At 43.3% G+C, this 19,871-nt stretch overlaps 1 long non-coding RNA gene across 1 annotated transcript; it reads right to left on the bottom strand.

Moving 5' to 3' along the window:
- Positions 1–1,069: 1,069 nt before the first annotated feature.
- On the bottom strand, positions 1,070–19,575 carry LOC130369155 (uncharacterized). Its single transcript, XR_008892683.1, has 3 exons — positions 19,466–19,575; positions 1,286–1,382; positions 1,070–1,186 (listed from the first exon to the last, which is right to left on the bottom strand). It is a non-coding gene; the product is annotated as an uncharacterized LOC130369155 (long non-coding RNA).
- Between the last annotated feature and the right edge of the window lie 296 nt (positions 19,576–19,871).

Raw genomic sequence — 19,871 nt, forward strand, 5'->3', positions numbered from 1 at the left:
GAGAACACCTGTGAGATCCAGACAAGATGCAGACAGCTTTCAGCCTCTTCAGGAGAAGCATTCCCATACACAGCGACAAGCAATACAAGGTGCTAAACTATTATTTACAGGCAAAATTGTTTCTCTATGGTCATTTTATGAACTTATCTTTTGTGTATTTGCACTATATAGTTTTGCATGGCTGCATTAGAGTAATATAGAGCATGCATTTAGGCATAAAGTGTAAAAAATGTTTGTGCAGACCTCATGACAGGGAAGAGGGGAGGGGGGAGGAGAGGAGCTCATCATACTCCAGGAGAAATGCCCCCAGTCTCTGAGAGAAATGCAGAAAGACTAATTTCGATAACACAGATTTCGATAACACATAGATCAAAAGATATTTTACATATTAACACATGCATATTATTATGCATGCAGGTCTTGGGGCACATTTCTACACAGAATTAAGCATTTTTTAATGTTCTTACTAATGACAGTAACGCTTTAAGGCATCTATATGTGTTCTTATAGACATAGGTCATTTGTTAGTTATTCTTTCATAAGCAATATGACATTTTGGTTTTTAGTGTTACAGTTGTGCTGTGGTTTACACTGTATAGGGGTAGGAGGCTCTGGAAATGTATAGGGAGTACTATATTGAAGCAATTGATGCTGGAACTGTTATGAGGTATTATGACAGGCACTAATTTGGGGCAAGTTGGCTTATAATGTTGGGGAAGTGAACAGTACAGAGATACATTTGTTCTGACACTTCTGGGGTATTTTATGACTGGTACTCTTTAAAACTGTTCCATGGATGGTATTATTTAGGGCATACTGACAGTATTTATTGCTGACACTGAAATAGGAACATTAGGTTGTGTATAAGAAATACTAAAAGCCGAATTTAAATTAATAATATTAAGTTATATGATCTTTATATTGTTGTTATTATTATTATTTTCATGATACATATTGTTTCAACTATGGAGTACTTTATATCAGATGTGGGGAAAAAGGATTTTAGTCTACAGAAGTTATTACAAATTTCCTCCTAAAAAAGTTAATAACACCAGTATAATGGTATAATGCCAGAATAAGTTATAAATTGTCTACGTAACAGTAACATGGTTTTAGCAAAGCTCATTTCCAGGTGATTCAGCGCTGTATATATTCTTCTTGTGTTGACATTAAGCATTGAAGGTGTCTGGGGAAATAAATGAGAATAGAAGCAAGGCAGTTGGAAGTAATGGAGATTGCAACAATCTTTCAGTAATTTGAAACTTATCCTGAAGCTTCAACTCACCTAAAAATGGAGTCAAAGGTCAAAACGTTGTGGTCAGAATATAACATTACAATTCAATATTTTGCGGTACCAGATTCTGCTCCTAATTATTCTTTGTCTAATACAGAAAGAGAACAAGTACAATGTTATGGAAAGCTGGGAGTTGTGCATTCCAACACAAGAGAATTCAGTTCCATTCCGTTAAGCACCACTTGCTTTGTATGAACACCAAAACTTTCATTTTTATCAACATTTTTAAAGTTAAAATATATAGATAAAGTCGAGTATCTTCGCAACTATTTGGAACTTTTACTTGTAAAGATTTTGAGCTATATGTCATGTTATTCATTAACTCACGTAAAAATAAAAATTCTGCTGGTTTAGCTGTACTCCACAGACATTCATGTCACCTAACAGCTAGTTCTAGTAGAATTCTGAATTTAGTATCAGGTCTGAAAGGGGAATAAAACATCAGATAAAAAGCTGTACAGTAAGCAAAGTATCTGCATTGAAATTCAACATTTTAGGTAGACTGAAAATGTGGATTAATGCATTTGGGTCACATAATTCCCAATCTTGGGCTGAATGTACTTATGCAATGACATTACACGCTTGCCAACTGACAGCCATATATTGGAAAATAAATAATATAAAGATATCTTCATACATGGCAAATGTTGCTATATGTTTTGCAGCTGACTTATACATCTATATCGAGATTAAAGGGGTACTCCAATGTCCAGCATTCAGAACTAAATGTTCCGAATGCTGTTTTCACGCTGCAGGGGTCGTCCATGCCCCTTGTGAGGTCATGACCACGCCCCCACAATGCAAGTATATGGGAGGGGGCGTGACAGCATCACGCCCCCTCCCATAGGCTTACATTGAGGGTGTGTGGCCATGACGATACAAGGGGCATGGCCAACCCCCGCAGAGCAAAAACAAAGTTCGGAACATTAAGTTCCGAATGCTGGCCAGGGGAATACCCCTTTAAAGGATTTTCCAGGCAAAAATTAAATGATGTCCTATACTCAAAATACATTATCAACAGCATTTACTTCAATGAGCTGAGCTGCAGTTACTTGGCATGGCTACTGCATAATGTACTGGTTTAATGCACTGTATTTACATATGGCCACTGCAGCTTGCCAAAACAGCTGATTGGCTGGGGTATCGGATGTTGGCAGCTTGCCAGTCAGCTTATGATTTTGAGGATGGGCTGTGTTGTACCAGAGGTAACTTGCTAGGACTTGTAGTACTACTGCTAAGATGTCATTGGTGGTTATGCCACTGGTAGTGTGAGTGGTATTGCAGTCCCCTGTAATTTCTCCTGATACACACACACCCTTTCTAGTGGAGGGTCTGCTCTGGATGTTGCGGGTAATGGGTCTTTATGGTTCAGCTCTGTTTACCGTATGCCGGTAAATGGAAGCTGAGGTGTCCTTGATGGTGTAAGTGCAGATTTCCAGACACAGGGATATGAGGTGCATACAGGAGAAGAGAAGAGGTGTTGCTCCTTTGCAACAGGTTGAGATATTGCCTTATGCACTGAATGAATTAAACCTTACTGACTAATAACATTAAAATGTATAATAACCGATCCTTCGATGACCCCAAAATAGATTGATTGTTTTTGTACTTATTTATTTTTCCTGTGTATTGCCAAGGTTAGACACAGCTAAATTAACAGGATCTAGCACTATCTTTCCAAGGAAGATGAGAAGAGGAATCACCACACTTCATTGATGGACTCCTCTAAATCCTTTAAATGAGTCATCTACAAGATTCCCCCCCCCCCCCCCCCCACCACACACACACTGTTTTTTTTGGCCACTGTTAACAATAAATTGAGTAAATTTTAATTAATAAACATAGATTGTAAAAGGAAAGAAAATTTATAATAACTATTATTATAAATATAATAAAAACAATATGTAGGATGCAGTAATTTACCTTGATGAGACATCTAACTGTATAAATGGTTGGCTTTTTTTGTATGTGAGGAATCAGCATTTTATGTGCAGTTGCCTCTAATTCTGAATGTCAGCCAACACATCTTATAAAAGCCTTTGGTACACAAGAACTTCTCTAGCAGTAGTAATTCATATTGCCTAAATTGAATTCCATGGTATTGATTTATAAAAAATATATATCAGGATCAGTGCAGCTTCTAAACTCAGCCTTAAATCATACAAATAATCAAGTAAATATAGATTTCTGCACAGCAGAAATGATATTAGATGCTTGCTAGTCGCATTGGAGTAAGCAACTAATTAAATGTCTTGGTTCTTAAGAACACAGTATTATTGCAATGGACTGCATAAAATGCGCACATAGCTTCAGATCATCTGACGGTAGTTTATTACAAAAACTGATAAAACAAATGTAGAAAACCTAATTTGAGGCAATGGTAATAGTGCTATGTTGCGGGCTCTTGCTACATGAGGCCACAACAGTCATTGATTTTGCTACATCCATATGGGTTTTTGGTCATTCAGCTTTAAGTTCATTGGCAGAAAATGTATTTGGCAACTGCAATGTGAGTGGTATAAGTTAAAATCTTCTGCAATGAAGTTCACCGAATATGGTAATGCCATTATTTGTCATGAGACCTATATAAACACAATGATGACACCAGGTATGTTTGTATTAAAGAGGTTCTTTGATCTCATTAAAAAAAACTTGCTGCTACCTGTTTGAGTTATAGAATAATAAACTAAACTTTACTCACCTCATCCGTTCAACTACTGACACTCCAGTCCACCCTGTTCCCTCTATTCACTTTTGATGACACACTGTCCTGAGTCTCCTGATGACATTCTGAACACATGCAACCTCAATGATTGGCAGCATCAATGATTGCCAGCCTCAAGGATTGGCAGCATCAATGATTGCCAGCCTCAAGGATTGGCAGCATCAATGATTGCCAGCCTCAATGATTGGCAGCATCAGTGATTGCCAGCCTCAATGATTGGCAGCATCAATGATTGCCAGCCTCAATGATTGGTAGCATCAATGATTGCCAGCCTCAATGATTGGCAGCATCAGTGATTGACAGCCTCAATGATTGGTAGCCTCAGTGACAGCCAGCCTCAGTGATTGCCATCCTCAGTGAGCACTTGCATAGCTAGCTACACTTCTGGATTCCCTATTAAGCTTTCAGCACAAGTATTTGGAAGAGACGGGACTGCTTGATATGTGACACCTTTATTACCCCTCTACTAGGGACTAGAGATAAGAAAATCTCTCAAAATTCATATTGGGAAGATTCGTTAATTCAATTTGGATTTGATTGCCAATTTTGATTTATACAGGAGCACTGACTGTCAAGAGGCAAGAGCATGACTGCATCTCTGATTGGTTTCTTAGGTGCTTTTGCACTTGGACTTGTAAATAACTCTTGTGAATGTGAACTGGCTTATGCCCTTTTTTTACTGATTAAACTGGCAAGGATTTTCCCATGGGGTGGAATGAGTTAGAATATGTAGAGTTCTCCTCCATTTACTTCAAAGGACAATGCTCAGATGTGTCTCCCTTGGCGCATACAACTTGTTGGTGTGTAAATGGACCAGGACCGGAGGCAAGCAACACCCCATATTCCTGTGCAGTTAAGTCTTTTGAATTTTTTTCCTCAAATGCTACCCCTGTTTTTTTACTTCTTTCTGTAGAGATATGGTTATCTTTGCAGCGGGAGTCGCTAGGCAGATTTGCTTGTATCTTGGGTGTAGACAGGACATGGAACTGTGTGGTCTGTCTGTCTGATTTTAGCTACACCTAAGGCTCATAATTTCAGGTTATAGGAGCTGCAGAGCAGGTGTACTCTTTGTACTTAAAAAGTACTTGTCACCAAATAAACTGTTTTAAACTAACCCAGGCTATGTTCCATAACTACTACTAAGCTGTGTATCATACCTTTATTCTTGCTCACATAGTGCAATCTCCCAGCAGGAGAAATTGGGTGTTTCCCAGCAGGCATGACATCACTGAAACCCGCTTGGGGACCACTTCCCCACTCACATGGTTGCAGTACTGGGATGAATAGAAGACCTCAGGCTCTGTGCATGTTTCAGTCTGTGCAGTATTCAGTGAGGCTTTCCTGCTGCTTTCAGTCTGTGCAGATTTCTGAGAGAATCTGTGGAGATTTCACTTTCTGTAAAATCAGCTGTCAATCAAGCTCAGTGCAGATAAACACTTCCTAAGTTTGGACTCCTGCCAGGCTGGGAGGAGACCAAACTCATTGTATTAATTGTGGCAGGGAACAGAACAGAGCTGTTTTTTATATTACATTTTAAAAATATTTATGTTGATAATTTTAAAAGCAAGTGAATGGGAAAGTGTCTGCTAATTACACAAGGAAGACATTTTATTTGGTGACAGGTACTCTATAAGCCACAGCTCAAATAACTAACTAGACAAATGGTTCCACCTCTAATCCCAGGAGAGGGGGTGAGGTTGAACAACTATTGGACAAAAGTTAGACATGTGAACAATTCTGCTCTTCCACTGTACAGAAAATACCTTTTACAAAGGCAAAGCCTGCCTATTTTGCAAATTGTAACCTCTTACACTCTGCAGAGAATTTAGTGTATGCTTATTTTACCACAGAAAAAACAAGAATACATACCGTATTTATCGGGGTATAGCACGCACCGGCCTATAACACGCACCCTCATTTTACCAAGGATATTTGGATAAAAAAAAGTTTTTTACCCAAATATCCTTGGTAACATGAGGGTGCGTGTGTGTGAATGTGTATACCCTGATACACTGTTTCTGACCTCGCAGAAGCCCCCAGGAAAGGCAGGGGGAGAGAGGCCGTTGCTGCCCGCTTCTCTCCCCCTGCCTTTCCTGGGGTCTAGAGCCTTTCTGATGCCGCTTCTCTCCCCCTGGCTATCGGCGCCACTGCCCCATTACCAGTACCACTGCCCCATTGCCTCCCCCATCCCCAGTTTTATAATTACCTGTTGCCGGAGTCGGGTCCGCGCTGCTTCTGGCTCCTGTGTGGCGTCTCCTGTGTCGTTGCTATGCGCTGCGAGGTGCAATGACGAGTGACGTCTTCAACACGACGTCACACGTCCTTGCGCAGTGCATAGCAATGACGCAGGAGATGCCACACCGGAGCCTGAAACAGCGCGGACCCAACCCCGGCAACAGGTAATTATAAAACCGGGGATGGGGGAGGCAATGGGGCAGCGGCGCCGATAGCCAGGGGGAGAGAAGCGGCAGCAGGGCTCCAGACCCCAGGAAAGGGAGGGGGAGAGAAGCCGGCAGCAACGGCCTCTCTCCCCTTGCCTTCCCTGGGGGCTTCTGCGGGGTCAGAAAAATCGGGTATGGGGGAGGCAATGGGGCAGCAGTGCTGGCAGTCTCTGGACCCCAGGATAGGCAGTGGATGAGAATCGGGCAGTGACGGCAGGTCTCTGGACCTGCAAAAGCTGCTGCAGTTCATTGATTTAAAGCGCCCGCTTTAAATCATTGAACTGCAGCGGCTTATCGGCGTATAACACGTAGATAGACTTTAGGCTAAAAATTTTAATTAATTTATATTGAACCCTTAGCGGCTTGGATAAGAGATAATGATGTTTATGAGGGATTTGGAGTAAACGGAGAGAAGAGTAAGATCCTGTTATTTGCAGATGATATTCTCCTCTTTGTAACTAACCCACAAGAAAAAATACATCGTATCATTAAGATGTTCGAGGCATTTGCCCCTCTATCTGGGTTGGAGACGGTGGGAAGACTATCTGTGTTAAAAAAAAAATGAATGTTTCCTGTATCTGGGAGTAAAAATAGCAGCCACGAATGATAGGTTTGTGAGCAACAATATACGGCCCCTTTTGAATGGTTTAGCGAAGAGAGTGGAAGTATGGATTAAAATGCCCTTCTCTATGTCAGAAAGGATGGCGATAATAAAAATGGTGGTCCTCCCACAGATCCTTTTTTTTCTTAGTGCCTCGCCAGTGTGGATCGGCAAATGCTGGTTCCGGAAGATAGAAGTGATACTGGGTAGATTGCTATGGGGAAGAAAAAGGGTTCGTCTGAAGTACAGATATTTTATGGCCCCTGGAGATAGGGGGGATTGGACATGCCCAATTTCTTTGTTTATTACATGGCCGCGCAGTTGGTACGAATCGTGAATTGGAGAAATTCTAGATATCTGGAGAAGACTGTAGCAGATAAGGAGAAAGTGAACATATATGAGGTGTTGGAATTAGATGATTATGAGGAGAGTGGGTCAAATAACACGATGTTATGGTATAAGTATAGGAAAGTTTGGGAAAGATTAAAGGGAGAATCACATGTAGGAAATAGTTTTGGGTTCACACCCCTATGGGGTAACAATAAGTTTAAAGAATTGGTGAATTGTGAGTCAACTTTTTGGGATAGTAAGGGTATAAAACGACTAGAACAACTATTTGATAAAGGACAACTCTTTTCATTTGAACATATAAAAAGGGGGTATGATATTAGTGATAATGATTGGCTGTACTATTGGCAAGTTAGTCATGCAGTCCATAACACGATAGATAAGGAGATATATGTAGCACAGAAACACAATTTCATAGAAGCACTAACTCAAATAGAGCACTTAAAAAAAAAAAAGGAATTTCAATTCTGTATAAGAAATTAAATAAGATTATTGGAGTAAGGGGGATTGACAGAATTAAAGATAAATGGTCCGGAATAGTGGGTACCGTGTCAGAGGAAGATTGGGACATTATGGCCCAGAATATAAGTAAGGTTTCTCGTAATATGGAACATAAAATTACACAATTTAAGATATTACACAGGACCCACTATTCCGCGCTTCATTTACATAGGATAGGGGTGAGAATCACTTCACAGTGTGTTAAATGCGGTTTGGAAGAGGCGGACTATCTACATAGTTTTTGGTCATGTGAGAAGATATCTGTTTTCTGGGAATCTGTAATAAAAGAGGTAAAAAGTAAAATCGCTGTGAAAGTACCTCGTACGATAGAGTTTATACTGTTGGGAGCTATGGGTAATATGGGCAAATTTGAGTGCCTATTACATCGGATTTTGTTTTTCGCCAGACTGATTATATTAAGGAATTGGATATCCCCTAAAGAACTGCAAATAGAGGAATGGAAGGAAGGTCTGAAAACCATGAAAAATAAGGAGTTTAGATGGATGAGGAGTAGGGGTGGGCAAAGAGAATGTCGAAAAATGTGGAATATATGGTAGACTTAAAAAGCTCTTCCCCCTTTTTTTCTTTTTTTTTTTTTTTTTGCTCTCTTTGCTCTTCTCGGTGCCAGTGGGTTGGGGGGGGGGTGGGTTTGGGGGGGATGTTGATTAGACACACTATGTAAACAAGTATTAATTTGGCTTCTATGGCCTCTGCTTTTCTTCCGATTGGTGATATTGCTTTATTGGATTTGTACAATGGCGATGTTGTTTTATCGGATTTGTACAATATATTTTTGTAATTATTAAAATAAAAATATTTAAAAAAAAAAAAAAAAATTTTAGCCTAAAAAATGCGTGTTGTATGCCGATAAATACGGTATATGCCATGTGAAAGCACAATTATATAGGCCTTTAACACTAGTTCAGCATAGTAGCTGGTACAGCTTTATTGGGCTACCATACCTCCCTGTTTTGTTAGGATGGATTTACACAACATTAAGTGGTTTTGTTCTAGGTATATTTCAACATCAAGTCAAATAAGGATAAACCTATATTGCAACACCAATTATTATTTTTTTAAATGGGCACTGTTAGATCCAAAAACTTTTAATATGTTGCTACTGATAAAAATCAGTAACATTGTTGTTTACATTTTTTTTATTATAAAAAAAAAAACACTTGGGGTCCTCATACTTCTTGGTACACTTGGACAAGAGATAACTCATGGACAAGGCTGCATGAGCAGACCCACCAATCACCTCCCACCACCACATGGGAGGGACACAAGGGAGATGCACTTTAACTTCTTCTGTAAAAGCATAACTACTTGAATGTGTTTGATTATGATGTGTTCATAAGTCTTTTTGAGTTTTCAAGTCTTTAGATTCTTGTAATTAGATGTCCAAAATGATCCACTTATTTTCATTGTTCCATAATAGTTGCATATGAGTCATTAATCCCTAAATTATAAATTACATAAAATCAATTTCTTTTTATCAAAGTCCATTAATTACAATAACCATTGAACTGTGGTACATTATTCAAATAAAAATGTTACTGTACTCTGTGTACAAAATGAAAGAACATTGATTTTTTGACTAATAAAATTTATTATTTGCTGATGTTTATAAAGCCATTTATCATTTTAGACACAACACACATAAGAAGAATTAAAATTGGATTTTAATTGATACCTATGCACTAGTTTGATTAATTGTAATTTACAGTATTTTATATTGATGAATATGCTCTTGTAAAAAAAAATGATAATAAAATGGTCCCTCAACATGAAATAAATACTTGCTTTGAAGGTCCCTGAAGTTGTCCATGGTCTTTCAAAATGTGTGAACTGAATACACATCATCTATGGTGTTATCTAGTATAATGGCTCACAACCTGCGGGATGTATATCCCAGGGGGTACACATAACAGGCAGGAGTAGGTATGTGCTGTTCCTTTAATAACAAGAAAAAACTATTAATTATGGTGCTAGCACATCGATAAAGGCTAGTATTCAGAAATCTCCCAAATACTGTTATTTTCACCTATGTCTCAGAATGCTAGTTAGGTACCATTTATTGTTTCTGAGCCTGCCCTAGTCCAGCACCTCCTACCATACACCTGTATATAGTCTCTGTGCAGGAGGACAGCCATCTGCCATCCCCACCAGCCACCATGTCCTGCAGCCCGTAAAGTTTGTATTAGGCAGCAGTGCTTATATAGGGTTAAATAGGGGTAACCTGGCTACAAGGGGAATATCTAACTACAGGAGGCATATCTTGCTACATGGGGCATATCATGCTACAGATGGCATACCTGGGTACAGGAAGCATATCTGTCTACATGGGGCATACCTGGTGAAAGGGGGGAATATCTTGCTAAATAGCACATACCTGGCTTCAGGGCATATCTGGCTACATGGCGCATACCCAGCAACAGGGGACATATTTGGCTAGATTAGCATAGTTCTCTAAATAGCATATATATGGCTACAGGAGGGCATACCTAGCTACAAGGGACTATCTGTCACTAGGAAAGGGATCTGGCTATATGGGAAATACCTTGCTACAGGTGGCATGTCTGGCTACAGGAAGTATATCTTGCTACAAGGAACATGCCTAGCTACAGAGGGCATATCAGGATACATTGGACAAATTAGGTTAAATGCAGCATATCGGGCTACAGGAGGCATGTCTGGCTACAAGGAGCATACCTGGCTACATGAGGAATATCTGGTTACAGGGAGCACATCTGGCTACATAAAGCATACCTTGCTATAAGTGCATATTTGGCTACATATCTGGATACAGCTGACATATCAGGCTACATAGGGCATACAGTATCTGGCTACTGGGGATAAATATGGCTGCATGGGGGCATATCTGGTTACAGAGAGTATATCTGACTACATAAGGCAAATTTGGATACAGGGGACATATCTGGCTACATGAGGCATATCTGGCTACAGGAAGCATACCTGGTTACAAAGGACATACATGGCTTTAAGGGGCATACCTGGCTACAGGCAGCATATGTGGCTACAAGTAGCATTTCTGGCTACAGAGGGTATAGCTGGCTACAGATGGCAAACCTGGCTACAGGGGACATATCTGACTACAGGGGGGGGATACTGAGCTAAAGGAAATAGGGAATTGTTTGGTGGTAAAGAGGGAATTATATCTGGCTACAGAGGCCAATGTGTCTGGCTAAAGTGGGGCATTATGTGGCTACAGGGGGCACTATATCTAGCTACAGGTGACATTGTTACTGTGGAAGGGGGTATTATTACTGACTACAGGGATGCATTATATCTGGCTACAGGGGGTGTTGTATCTGGCTACAGGGGCCACTATATCTGACTACATTTGGTATTATTACTGCCTACAGAGGGCATTGTGACTGGCTACAAATAAAACAATTTATTTGAGAGTTGAAGCATTATTACTGGGACATACAGGTCAGACACATTGTTATAGAGGGATCTGATCTTAGAAGGAACTGTTGACCAAGACTTTAAAAAGAGCCAATGGCAGCAGTGTAAACTTAGCCTTATTTACTCAACTAATTGTTTCCTTGGGGCTATTTGGCTATAAAAGGTTGAGATACACTGATCTAGTATTCAGTGGTTCTAAACATGTTGTCACGATTCGGCTTACGGGTAGTGGATCCGCTGTGTCAGCGAGGGATTGGCGTGGACCGTGCTAGTGGACCGGTTCTAAGAGGCTACTGGTTTTCACCAGAGCCCGCCGCAAAGCGGGATGGTCTTGCTGCGGCAGTAGCAACCAGGTCGTATCCACTAGCAACGGCTCAACCTCACTGACTGCTGAGAAGGCGTGGGACAGAAGGACTAGGCAGAGGCAAGGTCAGACGTAGCAGAAGGTCGGGGGCAGGCGGCAAGGTTCGTAGTCAGGATGGATAGCAGAAGTTCAGGTACACAGGCTTTGGACACACTAAACGCTTTCACTGGCACAAGGCAACAAGATCCGGCCAGGGAGTGCATGGGAGGAGGTCAGATATAGTCTGGAGCAGGTGGAAGCCAATTAAGCTAATTGGGCCAGGCACCAATCAATGGTGCACTGGCCCTTTAAGTCTCAGAGAGCTGGCGCGCGCGCGCCCTAGAGAGCGGAGCCGCGCGCGCCAGCACATGACAGCAGGGGACCGGGACGGGTAAGTGACCTGGGATGCGATTCGCGAGCGGGCGCGTCCCGCTGTGCGAATCGCATCCCCAACGGCCATGACAGTGCAGCGCTCCCGGTCAGCGGGACTGACCGGGGCGCTGCAGGGAGAAAGACGCCGTGAGCGCTCCGGGGAGGAGCGGGGACCCGGAGCGCTAGGCGTAACAGTACCCCCCCCTTAGGTCTCCCCTTTTTTTTGTCCGGTAACTGCCTCCCCTGGGATGAGGACACCGGGAAAGAATGGAGGGCTTCCTCAACGGGAGGCAGTACAGCAGGAGTTGGAATGGGGAGGGAGGGCAGAGGGTGAAGTTTGGCACGGGGCAGGGAGACACAAGGACGGGAGCCATGAGGGGACACGGAGGCTTGCCTGATGGGACTGGGAGGGGGGGAGAGGCACTTCCTGTGGCAGGCAGAGTCCCAGTTCTTGATCTCCCCGGTGGTCCAATCAAGGGTGGGGGAATGAAGCCGGAGCCATGGCAGACCGAGGAGGACCTCAGAGGTACAGCCGGGGAGAACGAAGAGCTCAATTCTCTCGAGGTGGGGTCCAATAGACATCAGGAGGGGTTCTGTGCGGTAACGCACGGTGCAGTCCAATCTGGCTCCGTTGACCGCGGAAATGTAGAGCGGCTTGACGAGACGGGTCACCGGGATGCTGAATTTATTAACAAAGGACTCCAAAATAAAATTCCCGGAGGCACCAGAGTCCAAGCAGGCCACGGCTGAGAGGGAGGAGTTGGCTGTAGGAGAAATCCGCACGGGCACCGTGAGACGTGGGGAAGAAGACTTAGAACCAAGAGATGCCACACCCACGTGAGCTGGGTGCGTGCGTGCGTTTCCCAGGCGTGGAGGACGGATAGGGCAATCCACCAAGAAATGCTCGGTACTGGCACAGTACAGACAGAGGTTTTCTTCTCTATGGCGATTCCTCTCTTCCTGGGTCAGGCGAGACCGATCCACTTGCATGGCCTCCTCGGCGGGAGGCCCAGGCGTAGACTGCAAAGGATGCTGTGGGAGAGGTGCCCAGAGATCTAAGTCTTTTTCCTGGCGGAGCTCTTGGTGTCGCTCAGAAAAACGCATGTCAATGCGGGTAGCCAAATGGAGGAGTTCTTGGAGGTTGGCAGGAATCTCTCGTGCGGCCAGCACATCCTTGATGCGACTGGATAGGCCTTTTTTAAAGGTCGCGCAGAGAGCCTCGTTATTCCAGGATAGTTCAGAAGCAAGAGTACGGAATTGTATGGCGTACTCGCCAACGGAAGAATTACCCTGGACCAGGTTCAGCAAGGCAGTCTCAGCAGAAGAGGCTCGGGCAGGTTCCTCAAAGACACTTCGGACTTCAGCGAAGAAGGACTGGACTGTGGCTGTGGCAGGATCATTGCGGTCCCAGAGCGGTGTGGCCCAAGACAAGGCCTTTCCTGAAAGAAGGCTTACTACGAACGCCACCTTAGACCGTTCTGTAGGAAACAAGTCCGACAACATCTCCATATGCAGGGAACACTGAGACAAAAATCCACGGCAGAGTTTAGAGTCCCCATCAAATTTGTCCGGCAGGGACAAGCGTAGGTTAGGAGCGGCCACTCGCTGCGGAGGAGGTGCAGGAGCTGGCGGAGGAGATGGTTGCTGCTGTAGCAGAGGCAGAAGTTGCTGTAACATGGCGGTCAACTGCGACAGCTGCTGTCCTTGTTGGGCAATCTGCTGCGATTGCTGAGCGACCACCGTGGGAAGATCAGCGAGACTTGGCAGCGGCACCTCAGCGGGATCCATGGCCGGATCTACTGTCACGATTCGGCTTACGGGTAGTGGATCCGCTGTGTCAGCGAGGGATTGGCGTGGACCGTGCTAGTGGACCGGTTCTAAGAGGCTACTGGTTTTCACCAGAGCCCGCCGCAAAGCGGGATGGTCTTGCTGCGGCAGTAGCAACCAGGTCGTATCCACTAGCAACGGCTCAACCTCACTGACTGCTGAGAAGGCGTGGGACAGAAGGACTAGGCAGAGGCAAGGTCAGACGTAGCAGAAGGTCGGGGGCAGGCGGCAAGGTTCGTAGTCAGGATGGATAGCAGAAGTTCAGGTACACAGGCTTTGGACACACTAAACGCTTTCACTGGCACAAGGCAACAAGATCCGGCCAGGGAGTGCATGGGAGGAGGTCAGATATAGTCTGGAGCAGGTGGAAGCCAATTAAGCTAATTGGGCCAGGCACCAATCAATGGTGCACTGGCCCTTTAAGTCTCAGAGAGCTGGCGCGCGCGCGCCCTAGAGAGCGGAGCCGCGCGCGCCAGCACATGACAGCAGGGGACCGGGACGGGTAAGTGACCTGGGATGCGATTCGCGAGCGGGCGCGTCCCGCTGTGCGAATCGCATCCCCAACGGCCATGACAGTGCAGCGCTCCCGGTCAGCGGGACTGACCGGGGCGCTGCAGGGAGAAAGACGCCGTGAGCGCTCCGGGGAGGAGCGGGGACCCGGAGCGCTAGGCGTAACACATGTATTGTGAAAATACTACAATAATACACCTACAACTTTGAGTGTGCATGACTTACCACAGAATATAAGGCATAAATATACGGTCAGAGCTGTCCATACACAAAACACTATAGTATGATAACTACCAGTCACAAATAGTCTTTTTCCACCCATATCACCCTGCTATAGTATTGGCAAACCCTGAAAATTATCAAAAAGTCACGTAGGGCATCCTTTACCTAAATTCAGTCTGAAAGACATTTTTGCTTGAATGGCCAGATTTGCTAAAACTGTCTCTCATTCTTTTTATAGTGCAAACTTAGATGGACAGATTTGAGATGTGCCAGATTGCCTCAGGGTGATTTATAAGTCACTTTCAGTAACAAAAACATGGACATGTTAACTCTCAGGCGTTCACCAACCTTTGGTTTCCTGCTCCATAGACAAAGATCACTACTGAGGCCCAGATCAGCACTGAGACCCCTACTGATCAAATCTTTCAAAATGTCCCTGTCAAAAGGTTTTCTAATTGACTGTGATTTAAGTTTACTTTTAGTTAGTGTACTTTAAACCATACTCATGCACCAAAATTCGGTCTCATTTGCAATGATATATCTGGATCAATGTTTCATTAAAAATGACCTATAATTACATTTTCTAAAGACTGGTGTTTTACACATTGGTCTTTAGCTAATATATAATATGGCTGTTCATGTACCACAAGGTGAAATGTATGATAGCTACGAGCTGGCGTAGATTTTAGCCACAATTTATACTTGTTTTTTTGTAATAAATCTGGTGGGTGTGGGACGCCAAGCCCTTTTTTTTTTTACCAGGCTATGTTCCAGCACCCTAAGCCCCACACACTTGGAAAGCATGTTATGAAGTGGTAAAAAGGTGCAAATTATTGCACAAAACAAGGCTTGCGCAAAAATCTGCCCCATTCCCAAGTTTTTCTGCTTAACATTTTGTTAGTAATTTTTTGTTTTTCGTTTCTATGTGTATAAGGAATTATTACTGTTATTATTATCACTGTTATTATTAACCCCTTACAGGGGTACTACCGTGGAAAACTTTTATTTTTTATTTTTATTTTTTTTTTAAATCAACTGATGCCAGAAAGTTAAACAGATTTGTAAATCACTTCTATTAAAAAATCTCAATCCTTCCAGTACTTTTTAGGGGCTGTATACTAAAGAGAAATCCAAAAAGAAATTAATTTCCTGTGATGTCATGACCACAGTGCTCTCTGCTGACCTCTGCTGTCCATTTTAGGAACTTTCCAGAGAAGCATATGTTTGCTATGGGGATTTTCTCCAGTTCCTAAAATGGACAGCAGAGGTCAGCAGAGAGCACTGTGGTCAGGACATCACAGGAAATGCATTTCTTTTTTGGATTTTTCTTTAGTATACAGCCCCTAAAAAGTACTGGAAGGATTAAGATTTTTTAATAGAAGTGATTTACAAATCTGTTTAACTTTCTGGCACCAGTTGATTTAAAAATAAAATAAAGTTTTCCACGGTAGTACCCCTTTATGGATGCACCCAATTTAGGCCTTCATTTTTCCAATCTGACCTGTCTCACTTTATGTTGTAGTTTGTGCTAGTGGTAAATTTTGGTTGATATTTTCAGCAATCATTTGTGGGAAAACTCCAAGATTTTGGGAACATAAGGGGGAAAAGTAAAACTTTTTGGAATTTGAAATTTTATGCTTTTAACCCCTTAACGACGCAGGACGTATATTTACGTCCTGCGCCGGCTCCCGCGATATGAAGCGGGATCGCGCCGCGATCCCACATCATATTGCGTCGGTCCCGGTGCTCATCAACGGCCGGGACCCGCGGCTAATACCACACATTGCCGATCGCGGCGATGTGCGGTATTAACCCTTTAGAAGCGGCGGTCAAAGCTGACCGCCGCTTCTAAAGTGAAAGTGACCCGGCTACTCAGTCGGGCTGTTCGGGTCCGCCGCGGTGAAATCGCGGCATCCCGAACAGCTGACCGGACACCGGGAGGGCCCTTACCTGCCTCTTCGGTGTCCGATCGGTGAATGATTGCTCCGTGCTTGAGATCCAGGCAGGAGCAGTCAAGCGCCGATAACACTGATCACAGGCGTGTTAATACACGCCTGTGATCTGTGTAAAAGATCAGTGTGTGCAGTGTTATAGGTCCCTATGGGACCTATAACACTGCAAAAAATTTTTTTTAAAAAGTGTTAATAAAGGTCATTTAACCCCTTCCCTAATAAAAGTTTGAATCACCCCCCTTTTCCCATAAAAAAAAAATAAAACAGTGTAAAAAAAAAATAAACATATGTGGTATCACCGCGTGCGTAAATGTCCGAACTATAAAAATATATCCTTAATTAAACTGCACTGTCAATGGCGTACGCGCAAAAAAATTCCAAAGTCCATAAAAGCGTATTTTGGTCACTTTTTATACCATTAAAAAATGAATAAAAAGTGATCAAAAAGTCAGATCAAAACAAAAATCCTACCGATAAAAATTTCAGATCACGGCGCAAAACATGAGCCCTCATACCGCTCTGTATGTGGAAAAAAAAAAAAATAGGGGTCAGAAGATGACATTTTTAAACGTATAAATTTTCCTGCATGTAGTTATGATTTTTTCCAGAAGTGCAACAAAATCAAACCTATATAAGTAGGGTATCATTTTAACCGTATGGATCTACAGAATAATGATAAGGCATAATTTTTACCGAAATATGCACTGGGTAGAAACGGAAGCCCCCAAAAGTTACAAAATGGCGTTTTTTCTTCGATTTTTGTCGCACAATGATTTTTTTTTCCATTTCGCCGTGCATTTTAGGGTAAAATGACTAATGTCACTACAAAGTAGAATTGGCGACACAAAAAATTTGCCATAATATGGATTTTTAGGTGGAAAATTGAAAGGGTTATGATTTTTAAAAGGTAAGGAGGAAAAAACGAAAGTGCAAAAACGGAAAAACCCTGAGTCCTTAAGGGGTTAAGAAATATATGATAAATATAATCAAGCTACATAAATTATAGTTAATGATAGTTAATCATTGCCAATTACAATATGTCTACTTTTTCTTGTTATCATTTGGTAAACATTTTTTTAGTTTTTAATATATTGGAGGGCTTAAAAGGTTATTCTAATCTGACTCTTTACCCTGTCTGTCCTGTGCAGGCTCAGTACAGCTTCCTGGCCTCATCTCGCATAAGGAGACATGCCGATAAAAAGAGAAGAATTCCTCCTGTTTTTGCCCCCGGTGACAAAGTATGGCTCTCCTCCAAATACATCCGTTTCCGTGTCCCTAGCTACAAGCTTGGTCCTCGGTACCTCGGGCCTTTTAAAATCAAGAATCAAATCAATTCTGTCTCCTACAAGCTTCATCTTCCCCCTTCTCTTCATATTCCTAATTCTTTCCATGTTTCTCTTCTCAAACCTCTCGTACTTAACCGCTTTTCTCCAAAGGTCACTGTTTCTGCTCCTATCTCTGGCTCCTCTGATGTCTTCTCCGTCAAGGAAATCCTCGCCTCCAAGGTTGTCCGAGGTAAAAAAAAGGTTTTGGGTGGATTGGGAGAATTGTGGCCCTGAAGAAAGATCAGGGGAACCCGAGGCTAATATTTTAGACAAGGAACTCATCTACAGATTCCTCGGTTCCAAAAAGAGGGGGAATCCCAAGGGGGTGGGTACTGTCATGCATGCATGCAGCTCTCCGGTCAGCACCACTGACCGCGAGCGCTGCTCCCTTGTCACCGGAGGGGACGCGATCCTTGGCACGGGATATGCCCGCTCTCGGATCACGCCCCATGTCACTCACCTCACGCCTCCGTCTGCTTCCTCCCGGCGCGCGCGGCCCCGCTCCCTAGGGCGCTCGCGTGCCGGCTTGCTGAAATTTAAAGGGCCAGTGCACTACTAATTGGTGCCTGGCCCAATCATTGCAGAACCTATAAGTATCCACTTCCCCTTCCTGCCCTTGCCGGATCTTGTTGCCTTGTGCCAGTGAAAGCGTTCCCGTGTGTCCATTGCCTGTGCATCCAGACCCTTGCCGTGGCCCTTGACTACGAACCGTTGCCGCCTGCCCTGACCTTCTGCTACGTCTGACCTTGCCTTTTGCCTAGTCCTTGTGTACCGCGCCTGACTCAGCAGTCAGTGATGTTGAGTCGCTATTGGGTGGAACGACCTGGGGGTTACCTGCCGCAGCAAGTCCATCCCGCCTTGCGGCGGGCTCTGGTGAAAACCAGTAACCCCTTAGATTCTGTTCCCCTGGTAAGGCCAACACCATCACCTCACTGACATTGAGGATCCACTACCTGTGTCATCCCTGCATACCACTCCGGATTCTGACACCCCTGCTGCTCATCACTAGTAGGGACTCAGCATCCTGGCATGGAGAATGGTAACACCCAATTTTACATAGTAACTGTGTGGAGATCCTGTTCAGTACAGTTTTAGAATTGAAAACAAGTGGAGGTCAGGGGGGCTCATAATATATGAGAATAAATATATATATCGAGGTACTGGTGTTGCACACAACCCCATGTGCCAAAAAATAATAGAGTTAAAACAGTAAAAGGTACCGACCTCTAGATATATATAAAGAGTGATTAGAAAATAAATAAGGGAGTATGTAAATGTATTTATTACAGTAAAAATAGTATATATAGTAGTAAAAAAATAGTCCAAACAGGGCCCTTGCTATCGACTAAAGTAGATACAATATTATTTAATAATACATATATATTGGAAATCAAATTTAAAATGAGGAAAATAATTCAATGTCCTTGTAACAGCCACCTAGTTCAGGGTAATAGTCTGTTACTAGAGTCAGTTGATACACTGAAGCCAGTTTGTGATAAGGTCTCTGTATGGTAGCAGATGATGCTTACAGTTACAGTTAATACTGAAAGTTTGGTGCTCTGCACCACTCACCGCACCGCTGGTAGGTTTTGGGATGGTAGTTCTGCTGTGCAGCAAACTCCGTGCTGCAGACTGGCACGGCTGGGCAACCGACTCAGGGATGATGTCCACGCAATGTATTCCCATTGTTTTCCAGAGTAGCACGGGTTGGTGTCCGGCCGTGAGATGGTATGGATGCGGTATCGGAGTGGTGAGTGTGCTGGCAGGAGATAATGCTAGCGGGCGGTGTCCTCGTAGTTGAGTGTGCGCGCCTGGACAGTGGTCCCGATTGCAGGGGGTTCCAGCCGTTGCAAATGTATAGAGACAAAATGGATAGGTACTGGAAGTAATTTATAAAGCTGTTTAACTTTCTGGCACCAGTTGATTTTTTTCCATCAGAGTACCCCTTTAAGAATAGGATGTCCTAAAAGCTATTGTA

Source organism: Hyla sarda, chromosome 4, assembly GCF_029499605.1.
Source record: "Hyla sarda isolate aHylSar1 chromosome 4, aHylSar1.hap1, whole genome shotgun sequence".
NCBI classification, from domain to species: Eukaryota; Metazoa; Chordata; class Amphibia; order Anura; family Hylidae; genus Hyla; species Hyla sarda.